The following is a 14,760-nucleotide window of genomic DNA, read 5'->3' as shown; positions in this document are numbered from 1 at the left end:
AGGAAGGAGCAGTGCTCCAAAAGCTAGTGTTTGAAACAAACCTGTTGGACTTTAACCTGGTGTTGTAAGACTTTATACTGTGCTCCTCAAAGGTGGTGAGGATTCTTAAGTCTGGCATACTTCTGCCAGTCTAAGCCCTCTCCCTGACAGTTGTGGGAGAGCTTTTCCTGAGGAGACACAGAGAGGGCATCATTGGCCACAGTTGTGGATCACAGAGGTAGGAGGGGGTGTATGAAGGAAGGGTTGAAGGGAGCGGAGATTGGGGAGGGGGGGGGGTAAATGCTCCCATGGGAGGGGGAGGGTGGAAAAGGTCTTGGGGTGGAGGGGGGTATGCTGCCTACCTACTCACTCGTGCTGTCAGTTTAGGTCATTGACCTTCTTCCTGCACTGGAGGCAAGTTCTCCTTGTCACACACCCCATGCTCACAGCACTGCCACCTCGTCCCAGGCAGCAATAGCTGCCCTATGGCTAACCCTCTGGGGCCCTGGGGGAACAGGACATCCCTCCTGACCTCCACTGCATCTAGCAGCCTCCCCAGGTCAGCGTTCCCGAATCTTGGGGCTGGTCTCTTCGGCGCCATTGTTGCGAGCTGACTGGGGTTGGCTGAGCAAGTGCATCTTAAGTGCTGCTCGACCGTGATAGCAGGGGGCTGGCGAGCAGGGTGCCGGTGAATCAGCTGGCAAGCCTTCATTTGCAGCAAGGAACCCGTGAGGCCTCACTAAGTGGACCAATTAACGTTGAATAGAGTTGTCGGCCTCGCTGGGCCAAGTGCCCGGAAGCTCACGGCAATTCCCGCTCGCTACCACACTTAGACAACGTCCTGGATTGTGCCCATAGAATATTACAGCAAAGATGGACACTATACGATCTGTCACACTTCACCAGGCTGTCTCAAAAAGCTATCCCTTAATCCATTCACTGTTCTTTCCCATTCCCGTTTAAAACATTGTCTTCTAAACATTTATCCCATTCCCCTTTAGCAGCTTTTGTGGATTCTGTTCCAACCACTGTTTCTGGCAGACTGGTACACATGTACCTGTAACCCTCTATGTACAAGGAAATGTCGCTTAACCTCTCTTTCAGCAAAATACAGCAGAAGCTAATCATTCTGGAGGCGGTGTAAACAGGGAAAGCCCAATCATCACAAACAGTTGCTGTCCAAAAAACACAAATAAAGGGCAGTGATTGTGATTTGAAATTGTCGATCAATGCTGAATGAGGAAAGGCCGCCTAACACGTGTACTAATCCCAGCTGGAGTGAAAGGACAACAGGTCTGCACACTTCTTCAGGGCAAAGTGGAAATGGAGGAAAGTGACCCCTAAATGTGAGAAGTGAAGGCTGTGCTTCTACCAGGAATGAGCTATACAATAGTGACATGGCGATATTAACCCAAAGTCAGGCTTGTGTCAAATTTCCCACTTTATCCAGGTTCAGTTTTCAAAACTCCATCATATATATATCAGCAGCCAACTCCGAGTTACAACTTTAGGACGAGGTTTTGCTGATTGTGGAGGGTTGTCGATCTTCTCACGGGTCTGGATTGAAGTCCTACGTGTGATCTGCCGAATCCTCTCTCCCTGCTGCACTTACTGCATTCTCGGCAGGTCCCAGGGTCACAGTTCCCAGGCTGGCGAGCGTCTCGCGTCACCGGCGCCGCGCACATTTCGGGAGCAAATGGTTCCCTTCGCCTTTTCTCAGACCCGTGGGGGCTGGGACAGGATCCTCCCCTCTCTGCGATTCTGCCCGAACCCGCACAAAGAGCCGTTGTTCAATGAATTCCCAGCGTGTCCCGCTCTGTTTCCTGTTGTCTGTGAGCTCCTTGCTCATATCACTTGCAGCTGGCTCGAGGGGGCGGCTTTGTTACATTTATTTCAGTTTTCACTCATTGGAAAATCTTTAAAAGTGTGGAGTTCTGCACGGCGTACGGAGAAGGAGGGGAGCTGGATAAGATGCCTTCCAGATTGGGGCTGGATGTGCGAAACAAGAGGAGCTAACCCACCGCTATGCAATTTAATTGGAAAATAAGGTAAGAATTAGACAGGAATTCCATCATGTTGAATCTGACATCACTGTGTGTGAAGCTAGCATTAAATGTCTCTGAAGAAGGAGCATGTTGCAGCCTAGAGTCTCCACCCAGAGAATGTGGAAACGTTTTTTTTTTATAAACGAGATGTTTAATTGTGGGTCCGAACCATATTATTGAGCCTCACGAAGCAACAGATCCACACTCTCGCGTGGAGTTCACTTAAACCATCGAACAGAGTTGAAATGACACTTGGGAACATGATGCTGCACGAAGTGGAACTCATTCTCCCAAATGGGGCCAAACTCCCGCAGCGGGTCCTTCCACACTGCAGTGGTCGCTGAACGACCTTACCCCTCACTTACAATCAGCAGGAAAGGAATTTGTCACAGGCGGCACGAAGTTTTATTCCCACAGTCATATTTTGCTGCTTAATTTCCAGACTTGATCTTTCGTACTTTTCTCAAACTTGGGATTAATTTCTGAAACCTCCTCCTGTGAGCATGGATATTGTTGAGGTGATGTTTGGCCACGGTGGGCATCGCTGACGCGACCAGTTCTTACAGTGCCTCACTCGCAACTTAAGATAAAATTGTTTCCAGCAGGTGTCACTAACCGGGCGAGGTCCCCTCCCTCTGTAATGGTGCTGAGGACAATTGGAACACACCGACCACTACCCCAGCTTCTCACAGAGCGCAGATTTGACTGCAGGGCTCCCTTAATATTGCTCAGATCCAGATAAGCGATGGATTTATCCACTGACCTGTCAGCAGGCTTACATGTCCCTTGGGTTTGAGGAGTAGAAAAAAGCTCGTTAAACCTTCCGACCCGCCCTCCCCATAAATTGATTTAATTTATAAACGGGGGCACATCTAGTATTCCGACCTTTTAATCCTTGGTCCATTTGCCTGTTTGGAGATGCGACGCCCTCCTAGCACCAGTTTGTTTGTAGCCTTGTAGAAGTATCAGCAATAGAATACTCACTGGAGGTAATTTTAACATTGAGCGATGGTATTAACTGGCCGAAATCAAATTACCACTCCGACTTCCCTTTCCATTCAGGGCAGCGGTAACATTGGCACCTTTCTTTTTTCTGTATTCTTTCATGGGATGAGAGGACCACTTTGTTGGTACGGCCAGCATGTGTTGCCCATTGATGTGGCGTCCTGGGCTATTTCAAACGGCAGTCAACAACATTGCTGTGGGTGTGGAGACATCTGTGGGCCAGATCAGGTAAGGATTGCAGATTTCCTTCCCCATCGATGAAAGTTTCATGGTCAACATTACTAAGACTGGTTTATATTCTAGATTTCTCAATTCAACTATTTCCATGGTGGGATTCAAACCTGTGACCCCAGAACATTACCATGACACCTCCATCTCCCCTTGAGACAGCAGATTACTCGTATGTCATTGATTTTGCATGGTATGGTTATATTGGACAGGATGTTCCCAACTCGGTGGTAGTCCAGGTCAAGTGTATTCTTGCACCACAAGTGGGTGGCAGGACATCCTCTGGGATTTTCCCATATTTGGAGTGGGTGGATCGTGTTGGGGCAGGGGATACAAGATAAAGTGGTTGACTCATGCACTGGTTGTGACTCGGGACCAATGAGGTGCAGAGCTGACACAATGAAAGCCCATGGTCAGTCATTGGCAAGATTGAATGGTTACTCTAAGCAAGCCTTCAAGTGGCACAATGCTCAACATGAAAAATGATAGGCTGACAGGCACAGCTGGACAATGAGATGAGTGAAAGTTTATGTATGTAGTTGCAGGAGAAGCATGCTCAATGCAATAATGGGGGGGGGGGGGGGGGGGGAGAAGAACTCCAGGTGCTGGATGTGGTATATTCATCTCTGTAGTGACAATGATGGAGGAGATGGCAATGAATATAGGATGGGTTACAGCAGGACTGTCTGTCACTGAGGCAAAGTGGGTGTGGAGTTTGTAGAAGTGAGTAACATAATGGATGTACATTTCAAATTTTATGAGAAGTATTCACTGTAGTGATCTCTGTATGTGCATGTACACAAGGGGTTAATGTGTAATCAGCAGCACCACATGATCACTAGAGGGCCGGACCAACAAGGGTATAAAAAGGAACCACATTGTGTCTCCCTCAGTCTCTCTCTCTTTCGGGTGCACTGTGACCAGGACAATATCAGAATAGTTCAGATGGCTAGTGGAGTTGCGTATAGTTATTGTAGTTAGATTTTGTTAACCTTATCACTAGTATCAAAGTTAAAGTGAAGAACCCATGCACTTGTTGTTATAGTTACTCATTGAACCTTTGTTGTTACTGGACGAGTTCGAGTCTTCTTCATCGAGATTCAGAAGACCTCGCCATGAACCAAAGATTGAGTAGCACGAGTTACCTACCACACAGGTAACAAGACATTCACTATGGTGCCCCTGTGAACCTACATGAACACAGTAAGTTCCAGTTCAAAGACAGGAAGCAGGAGTTGGTTGAAAGTGCAACGTATTAACATCGCTCTTGTCTCTCTCACAGGGCCAATAACCAATGAGAGATTGATGTATCTGGGACCGTATAAGACCTCGGGGAGGAGTTGCCACCTGATGAGGCAGCGCCACATCAGTCCAGCGCACCCTCCGCCCTGCAGATACTCTCTCGGTGGGCACTGATGTGCAGTTAGAATGGGTGGCATCGGTTGGGTGAGCATTGCACAGATGTGCTTGAGCAGCTAATGGAGGCAGTTACAGCTATGGCTACTCCCCAACAGAGGATTGTGGAATGGCCCAGTGAAGCTCAGCTTCACACTGATGCCGAGCCTTGGGAGTCAACAAATTAGTAGATGCTACATCAGCAGTCATGAAATGTGTGGATATCCATCAGAGTTTCCAGAGGCTATTCGTTTCTATATGCATATAATGGAGTAGACAATTCTTGCCATCTATGATAGCATGCCCGGTCTCCTCCACTGAATGGGGATCCTCATGGAGAGCGATATGTGGCATGCCACCCAATGGATGCAGGAGGTGTGAGCCACCCCCACACTATGCCCTCATCCATAGGATGTGTTGAGTGATGGGTAGGTGAGATGGCCCCTTACCAGATGCTCAACCACTCCAAGTAAACAGGGAAGGGTAGGTGGGCTTTAAAAGGATAAAGTGGCTATCTGAAGCCTGTGGGGCTCTGCTCAAAGCAATCCTGGCTTTGATGCCAAATCCCTGGCCGATTTTTATGGCAACACAAATACTGCATGAAGTCCAAATGACAGAGGCAGCTCTTGCATAGATGCGAATGGCTCCATATGTGCCGGGCCCATTGAGAACAAGACTATTTCCTGCACTGAAGTAAAAGAAATAGCCACCTCCTTCCACATCAACTGACGGCGCTGGGAGAGCACAATGTAGCAGCACCCTGAAGTCTTCACATAAATCTACCCTGTAGCACTCGAGTTCTCAAAGGGTGAGTTGTTTTTTGCTGAATGCTAAAAGTCAGATGTATGAAGAAAATTAAAGGCCTTTTAAAGAATCATTTCATACATTGTCTGTTCATTTCTGCACCACAGGCCCATTACCAGACGGTAAGCCCAAGAAATGAAAGGCATGAAAAAATGTGCACAGAATGAGGCCAATGATGAATTTAGCCGTGAGTTGATGTAATCATAGAATCATAGAATTTACAGTGCAGAAGGAGGCCATTCGGCCCATCGAGTCTGCACCGGCTCTTTGAAAAAGCACCCTACCCAAGCCCACACCTCCACTCTATCCCCATAACCCAGTAACCCCACCCAACACTAAGGGCAATTTTGGACACTAAGGGCAATTTAGCATGGCCAATCCACCTAACCTGCACATCTTTGGACTGTAGGAGGAAACCCACGCACACACAGGGAGAATAATGGGGCCAGAGGTGGCAAGGGTGTTTAGAATATAGAAAATAGGAGCAGCAATGGGGCATATGGCCCTTTGAGCCTGTTTCACGAGGAGAATATTCTCTCAGCATCGACACTGTCAAATCTCCTCAGAATCTTATCTATTTCAACAATATAGCTTCTTATTCTTAACTCTAATGACTATTGGCCCAACCTGCTTAGCATTTCCTCATAAGACAACCCCTTTTATCCCAGGAATCAGCCAAGTGAACCTTCTCTGAACTGCCTCCAATGCAAGTATATCCCTCCATGGATATGGAGACCAAAATTGTATGCATTACTCTAGGTGTTGACTCAACAATAGTCGTAGTAAAGTTGTTGCAAGACTTCCCTACTATCATACACTGTCCCCCACCACCCCTTGCAATAAAGGCCAACACTTTATTTGCTTTCCTAATTACTTGCTGTACTTGCATGCTAACCTCTTGTGATTCATTTACAAGGACAGCCAGATATATTCTGCAGTCTTTCTCCATTTAAATGTTCTTTTTCTTTTCTATTCTTCCTCACATTTTCCCATATCTCCAACTGGGTGGCACAGTTGTTAGCACTGTTGCCTCACAACTCCAGGGACCCGGGTTCAATTCTGGCCTTGGGAGACTGTCTGTGCGGAGTTTGCACTTTCTCCCTGTGTCTGCGTGGGTTTTCAGTCCAAAGATATGCAGGTTATGTGGATTGGCCATGGTAAGTTTACTCCTCCGTGTATAAAAAGTTAGGTGCGGTTGCTGGGTTACGGGGCAGGGTGGAGGTGTGGGCTGAGTAGGGTGCGCTTTCCAAGGGCCAGTGCAGACCCGATGGGCTAAATGGCCTTCTTCTGCACTGTAGGGATTCTATGATTCTATGCTATTTTTTGCCCTCTCACCAAACCTATTTATATCTCTTTGTAGCTTTGGTGTCCTACTCAGGACTTGCTTTTCCACCCATCGTTGTATCATCAAATTTGGCTGCAATGCATTCTGCCCCTACAAAGTAATTACAATAGGTGTTAAATAGTTCGTACTCCAGCACTAATTCCTGTGACACCCCGCTTGTCACAGCTGGTCAACCTGAATATGACCCATTATCCTGACTCTCTTGTTTTCTGTTAGTCAACCCTCTAACCATGCTAATATATATATATATATATATATATATATATATATATAATATAGAGTCGATTTCGGGGTGAGAACAGCTGGTGAGTCAGTTTCAGCGGGAGCATTGCGGAAGTGGTTGCTGGGAGGTAAGTCTGTCCTTTAAAAGCACTTGTCTTTGCAGGGGCAGGCCAGTCGATTTCGGCGTGAGAACAGCTGGTGAGTCAGTTTCAGCGGGAGCATTGCGGAAGTGGTTGCTGGGAGGGAAGTCTGTCCTTTAAAAGCACTTGTCTTTGCAGGGGCAGGCCAGTCGATTTCGGCGTGAGAACAGCTGGTGAGTCAGTTTCAGCGGGAGCATTGCGGAAGTGGCTGCTGGGAGGTAAGTCAACCTTTAAAAGCACTTGTCTTTGCAGGGGCAGGCCAGTCGATTTCGGCGTGAGAACAGCTGGTGAGTCAGTTTCAGCGGGAGCATTGCGGAAGTGGTTGCTGGGAGGTAAGTCAACCTTTAAAAGCACTTGTCTTTGCAGGGGCAGGCCAGTCGATTTCGGCGTGAGAACAGCTGGTGAGTCAGTTTCAGCGGGAGCATTGCGGAAGTGGTTGCTGGGAGGTAAGTCTGTCCTTTAAAAGCACTTGTCTTTGCAGGGGCAGGCCAGTCGATTTCGGCGGGAGTGGAGCTGGCTGGTTAGTCAATTTCAGCAGGAGCTGAGAATTTTTCTTTTTTTTAAATTAGTTTTTTAGGCGGGAACAGGAAGTCGACCCGCGGACGTCTGGGAAGACCCTCACCAATAAATTCTGGTGGAGAGGAAACCCGAGACACTACACGTGTAGTGTCTCCCACCCGCCCTCCTCCTCTAACCTAATAATAAAACCCATTGGTCTGAGGTAAGTACCATATTTTATTATATTATTATTATTTTTTATAAAAATTTAATTTAGTTGTTAGCCAGATCTTGGTAGAAAGTTAGAGGAATGGCAGGGAAGGGAGTGCAATGTTCCTCCTGCAGGATGTTTGAGGTGAGGGATGCAGTTAGTGTCCCTGCTGATTTTACCTGCAGGAAGTGCTGCCATCTCCAGCTCCTCCAAGACCGAGTTAGGGAACTGGAGCTGGAGTTGGAAGAACTTCGGATCATTCGGGAGGCAGAAGATGTCATAGATAGCAGCTTCAGGGAACTAGTTACACCAAAGATTGGAGATAGGTGGGTAACTGTAAGAGGGACTGGGAAAAAGCAGTCAGTGCAGGGATCCCCTGCGGTCGTTCCCCTGAGAAACAAGTATACCGCTTTGGATACTTGTGGGGGGGACGACTTACCAGGGGTAAGCCATGGGGTACGGGCCTCTGGCACGGAGCCTGTCCCTGTTGCTCAGAAGGGAAGGGAGGAGAGGAGCAGAGCATTAGTAATTGGGGACTCTATAGTCAGGGGCACAGATAGGAGATTTTGTGGGAGCGTGAGAGACTCACGTTTGGTATGTTGCCTCCCAGGTGCAAGGGTACGTGATGTCTCGGATCGTGTTTTCCGGGTCCTTAGGGGGGAGGGGGAGCAGCCCCAAGTCGTGGTCCACATTGGCACTAACGACATAGGTAGGAAAGGGGACAAGGATGTCAGGCAGGCTTTCAGGGAGCTAGGATGGAAGCTCAGAACTAGAACAAACAGAGTTGTTATCTCTGGGTTGTTGCCCGTGCCATGTGATAGTGAGATGAGGAATAGGGAGAGAGAGCATTTAAACACGTGGCTACAGGGATGGTGCAGGCGGGAGGGATTCAGATTTCTGGATAACTGGTGTTCTTTCTGGGGAAGGTGGGACCTCTACAGACAGGATGGTCTACATCTGAACCTGAGGGGCACAAATATCCTGGGGGGGGGAGATTTGTTAGTGCTCTTTGGGGGGGTTTAAACTAATGCAGCAGGGGCATGGGAACCTGGATTGTAGTTTTAGGATAAGGGAGAATGAGAGTATAGAGGTCAGGAGCACAGATTTGACGTCGCAGGAGGGGGCCAGTGTTCAGGTAGGTGGTTTGAAGTGTGTCTACTTCAATGCCAGGAGTCTACGAAACAAGGTAGGGGAACTGGCAGCATGGGTTGGTACCTGGGACTTCGATGTTGTGGCCATTTCGGAGACATGGATAGAGCAGGGACAGGAATGGATGTTGCAGGTTCTGGGGTTTAGGTGTTTTAGTAAGCTCAGAGAAGGAGGCAAAAGAGGGGGAGGTGTGGCGCTGCTAGTCAAGAGCAGTATTACAGTGGCGGAGAGGATGCTAGATGGGGACTCTTCTTCCGAGGTAGTATGGGCTGAAGTTAGAAACAGGAAAGGAGAGGTCACCCTGTTGGGAGTTTTTTATAGGCCTCCTAATAGTTCTAGGGATGTAGAGGAAAGGATGGCGAAGATGATTCTGGATAAGAGCGAAAGTAACAGGGTAGTTATTATGGGAGACTTTAACTTTCCAAATATTGACTGGAAAAGATATAGTTCGAGTCCAATAGATGGGTCGTTTTTTGTACAGTATGTGCAGGAGGGTTTCCTGAAACAATATGTTGACAGGCCAACAAGAGGCGAGGCCACGTTGGATTTGGTTTTGGGTAATGAACCAGGCCAGGTGTTGGATTTGGAGGTAGGAGAGCACTTTGGGGACAGTGACCACAATTCGGTGACGTTTACGTTAATGATGGAAAGGGATAAGTATACACCGAAGGGCAAGAGTTATAGCTGGGGGAAGGGCAATTATGATGCCATTAGACGTGACTTGGGGGGGATAAGGTGGAGAAGTAGGCTGCAAGTGTTGGGCACACTGGATAAGTGGGGCTTGTTCAAGGATCAGCTACTGCGTGTTCTTGATAAGTATGTACCGGTCAGACAGGGAGGAAGGCGTCGAGCGAGGGAACCGTGGTTTACCAAGGAAGTGGAATCTCTTGTTAAGAGGAAGAAGGAGGCCTATGTGAAGATGAAGTGTGAAGTTTCGGTTGGGGCGATGGATAGTTACAAGGTAGCGAGGAAGGATCTAAAGAGAGAGCTAAGACGAGCAAGGAGGGGACATGAGAAGTATTTGGCAGGAAGGATCAAGGAAAACCCAAAAGCTTTCTATAGGTATGTCAGGAATAAGCGAATGACTAGGGAAAGAGTAGGACCAGTCAAGGACAGGGATGGGAAATTGTGTGTGGAGTCTGAAGAGATAGGCGAGATACTAAATGAATATTTTTCGTCAGTATTCACTCAGGAAAAAGATAATGTTGTGGAGGAGAATGCTGAGCCCAGGCTAATAGAATAGATGGCATTGAGGTACGTAGGGAAGAGGTGTTGGCAATTCTGGACAGGCTGAAAATAGATAAGTCCCCGGGACCTGATGGGATTTATCCTAGGATTCTCTGGGAGGCCAGGGAAGAGATTGCTGGACCTTTGGCTTTGATTTTTATGTCATCATTGGCTACAGGAATAGTGCCAGAGGACTGGAGGACAGCAAATGTGGTCCCTTTGTTCAAAAAGGGGAGCAGAGACAACCCCGGCAACTATAAGGATGTAGCAGGTTACAGAGGGATAGAAAGATAAGCTGCAGAGCTGGGCTGAGAGGTGGCAAATGGAGTTTAATGTAGAGAAGTGTGAGGTGATTCACTTTGGAAGGAATAACAGGAATGCGGAATATTTGGCTAATGGTAAAGTTCTTGAAAGTGTGGATGAGCAGAGGGATCTAGGTGTCCATGTACATAGATCCCTGAAAGTTGCCACCCAGGTTGATAGGGTTGTGAAGAAGGCCTATGGAGTGTTGGCCTTTATTGGTAGAGGGATTGAGTTCCGGAGTCGGGAGGTCATGTTGCAGCTGTACAGAACTCTGGTACGGCCGCATTTGGAGTATTGCATACAGTTCTGGTCACCGCATTATAGGAAGGACGTGGAGGCTTTGGAGTGGGTGCAGAGGAGATTTACCAGGATGTTGCCTGGTATGGAGGGAAAATCTTATGAGGAAAGGCTGATGGACTTGAGGTTGTTTTCGTTGGAGAGAAGAAGGTTAAGAGGAGACTTAATAGAGGCATACAAAATGATCAGGGGGCTGGATAGGGTGGACAGTGAGAGCCTTCTCCCGCGGATGGATATGGCTGGCACGAGGGGACATAACTTTAAACTGAGGGGTAATAGATATAGGACAGAGGTCAGAGGTAGGTTCTTTATGCAAAGAGTAGTGAGGCCGTGGAATGCCCTACCTGCTACAGTAGTGAACTCGCCAACATTGAGGGCATTTAAAAGTTTATTGGATAAACATATGGATGATAATGGCATAGTGTAGGTTAGATGGCTTTTGTTTCGGTGCAACATCGTGGGCCGAAGGGCCTGTACTGCGCTGTATTGTTCTATGTTCTATGTTCTATATCAGCCCAACACCATGAACTCCTAAGCACACTTTATGTGCATGTTATCAAATGCATTTTTGAAATTCAAATCTACTGGTTCCCCCCTATTTACCCTGCTTATACATCCTCAAAGAACACTAATAAATTTGTCAAACACAAAACCATGTTGACTCTGCTAGATTGTATTATGATTTTCAAAATGTCCTGCTACTATTTCCTTAATAATTGTTTCCTGCATGCTATGTAGCTGGCCTATATTTCCTGCATTGTCTCCATCCTTTTGTGAATAAGGGGAAGCCTTGCGATGCGATGGTCCCCTGGCTCAGGAGCTCCGAGTTTGAGTCCGATGCCAGGACTTGTTGGCCACGGAAAGAGCATTCAGCGTGGTTCAATGGGTTGATAATCAGTTCGGAAATCTATCCGTCATGTCCCCCACTATTCCCTAAAAGGTAACCAAACAGTATATGGTTGTGAAGATAGGCCAAAAACAACAACTTGAATAGGGTATTATCTTTGCAGTTTTCCAATCCAATGGGATCTTTCCAGAAGCTAGAGAATTTGGGAAGGTTACAACCAATGCAACAACTATCTCTGCAGCTACTTCTTTTAAAATCCGAGGTTGCAAACCAATGGGTCCAGGGGACCTCTCAGCCTTTAGTACCACAAGTTTGTAAAGTACTTTTTCTCAATCCGTTTGCCACTGGTTTTTTACTTTTTTTCTAATTAAGGGGCAATTTAGCGTGGCCAATTCACCTACCTTGCCCATCTTTGTGTTGTGGGGGTGCAACCCACGCAGACACAAAGAGAATGTGCAAACTCCACACAGACAGTGACCCGGGGCAGAGATCGAACCTGGGTCCTCAGTGCTGTGGGGCAGCAGTGCTAACCACTGCGCCACTGTGCCGCCTCATCTGCTTTGCTGTCTGATTCATCTCCAGCCCACTCAAACCCTTGGCACCTGCACCCTCCAAGCACTTAAAGTGGGTTGCCACCAGTCGAAATACAACCCCTCACCCCCGCCCCTGCTCCCGGCTGTGAGTTCATAAAATAATCGCTCTTGCCGAGGTTCAATTTATAACGCCGGAGAATGACCTAAATCTTTGGAGCAGCCCCATTATATTCCCCACCGAAGTGCTTGGCTCCAAAATGTACAATAACAGATCATCAGCATATAAGGATATCCTATGCTCCAAACCCTCACTTTCCCATTCCAGAACCCCAAGCTCCTTAGTGCGATGGCCAAAGGCTCTATTGCCAGTGCATACAGCAGGGGGGAACATACATCACAGACCCCTGCCTCATTCCCCGGTGCAGAGCAAAGTACCCCGAATTCATATTATTAGTGCGAACGCTCGCCATCGGCTCCTTATGCAACAGCTGAACCCACGCCACGAACATCGGCCCAATTCCAAATTTTTCTAGTACCGCCATCAAATAGCCCCATGTTACCCGATCAAACACCTTCTCTGCATCCAGTGCCACCACCACCTCCATCTCCTTTCCCTCCGTCGGAGACAGGATCACATTTAACAACCTCCTCACATTCGAAAACAGCTGCCTTCCCTTCACGAACCCCGTCTGATCCTCTGCTATCACCTTCGGCAGACACCCCTCCAACCTTGCCACCAGAATCTTTGGAAATATTTTGGCACCTATATTCTATAGGGATATGGGCCTATCCGACCCACACTCCACCGGGTCCTTATCCTTCTTTAACAGCAGGGAAATCGAAGCCTGCCCCAACGTCTGTGGCAAGACTCCCCTACCCATCACATCCTCAAATATTCCCATCAGTGGCGTCAATGTATGCTTAAACTTCTTATAGTATTCCACTGGGAACCCATCCGGTTCCGTCACCTTCCCTAGCTACATCCTCCCAATTGCTTCCTCCACTTCCTGCTCCCCCACCGGCCCCTCCAAGTCTGCTCTATTCTCTTTACCCGACCTTGGGTACTCCAACCTGTCCAGGAACTCCCTCACATCTCGTTACACTCCCGGCGGCTCTTATAGAACACCCCCCCCCTAACTGGGACAGCGAACGTGGCTGAGGCTTATCCACTTTCGGCTCTTGCGCCATATTCCAGTCCTTCCCCACTACTAACTTGTGGGTATTCAAATCCGGGTCCCAGTACCTTCACTAACCCCACATCATCCCAGTTGGGGCCATATACGCTTGCCAGTGCCACAAACCTCCCCTCTAATGTGCCTGTCACAATCACGTACCTATCCCCCTGGTCTGCCACCACCTTCTCCATCTGAAACCTCACCCTCTTGCCCACTAATACCGCTACCCCCGAGCCCGGCTATTAAACCCCGAATGGAAAACATGACTCACGCAACCCTTCCTAAGCCTCACCTGATCTTTCATCCTCAGATGGGTCTCCTGCAGCATCACCACGTCGGCCTTTGGACTCTTCAAATGTGTAAAGACCCTCATCCTCTTCACTGGTCCCCCAACCCCTCGCGTTCCACGTTACTATTCTGACTGGTGGTCTCTCACCCATCCTGCCACTCCTATCTGCCATCATCATAACCCCAGGTCCTGCGAATTGGGCCTGCCCCGCCCGTCCCTTTGTTGCCATCAAACCCCCCCCCCCCCCCCAAGAACCCCCCATCCACATATTTTTAAAAATAAATTTAGAGTACCCAATTCATTTTATTTCCCAATTAAGGGGCAATTTAGCGTGGCCAATCCACCTAACCTGCACATCTTTGGGTTGTGGGGGCGAAACCCACGCAAACACGGGGAGAATGTGCAAACTCCACACGGAGAGTGACCCAGAGCTGGGATCGAACCTGGGACCTCGGTGCCGTGAGGCAGCAGGGCTAGCCCACTGTGCCACCGTGCTGCCCTCCATCCACTTCTTCTTGAAAATACCTCTCCCAGTATTTATCCCATCCCCCCACTTTTCACACTTCCCAGGCCCAGCGAAACCTGTTCGACCAGGTTCCAAATACCACCACACTCCCGTTCACCAGCCAATATTCACTTGGTAGTGTGGAGGCCCCTGCCCAGGCCCCACTCCTCCCAATCCCCTCCGCCATGACCTAATCCCTGGAAAACAGACACTCAAACATAACCAGTGCGCAAAGACTGCGGCCCAGAAAAACCTCCATAATCCCTAAACCCAATATTCTCCTACCCACTGTAGCCCACAGCAGACGGTACTCTACCCTTCCCCGTCAACCAAACCACCAATTGTTCCACATGGCATGGTAGCACAATGGTTAGCACTGTTGCTTCACAGCGCCATGGTCCCAGGTTCGATTCCTGCTTGGGTCATTGTCTGTGTGGTGTCTGCACGTTCTCCCCGTGTCTGTGTGGGTTTTACTCCGGGTGCTCCGGTTTCCTCCCACAAGTCCTGAAAGACGTGCTGTTAGGTAATTTGGACATTCTGAATTCTCCATACCACTGTTGCTC

The 14,760-nt window shown here is 48.4% G+C and overlaps 1 protein-coding gene across 5 annotated transcripts in view; it reads left to right on the top strand.

Moving 5' to 3' along the window:
- The first annotated feature begins 1,611 nt into the window (after window positions 1–1,611).
- The window catches only part of LOC140394261 (ankyrin-repeat and fibronectin type III domain-containing 1-like), a 1,262,745-nt gene continuing 1,249,596 nt past the window's right edge, over window positions 1,612–14,760 (top strand). For 3 of the 5 annotated variants that reach the window (XM_072481309.1, XM_072481306.1, XM_072481314.1), the window contains exon 1: window positions 1,614–2,027. The gene's annotated coding sequence lies outside the window, so the exon portion shown is untranslated. Of the gene's footprint in view, window positions 2,028–3,110; window positions 3,258–14,760 lie in introns of those variants that run through there. The other 2 variants (XM_072481308.1, XM_072481307.1) reach the window with 2 other exon arrangements.

This window comes from Scyliorhinus torazame, chromosome 17 (assembly GCF_047496885.1).
Source record: "Scyliorhinus torazame isolate Kashiwa2021f chromosome 17, sScyTor2.1, whole genome shotgun sequence".
NCBI classification, from domain to species: domain Eukaryota; kingdom Metazoa; phylum Chordata; class Chondrichthyes; order Carcharhiniformes; family Scyliorhinidae; genus Scyliorhinus; species Scyliorhinus torazame.
The sequence above is the reverse complement of the archived record's forward strand: the minus strand, read 5'-3'. Positions and strand labels throughout refer to the sequence as shown.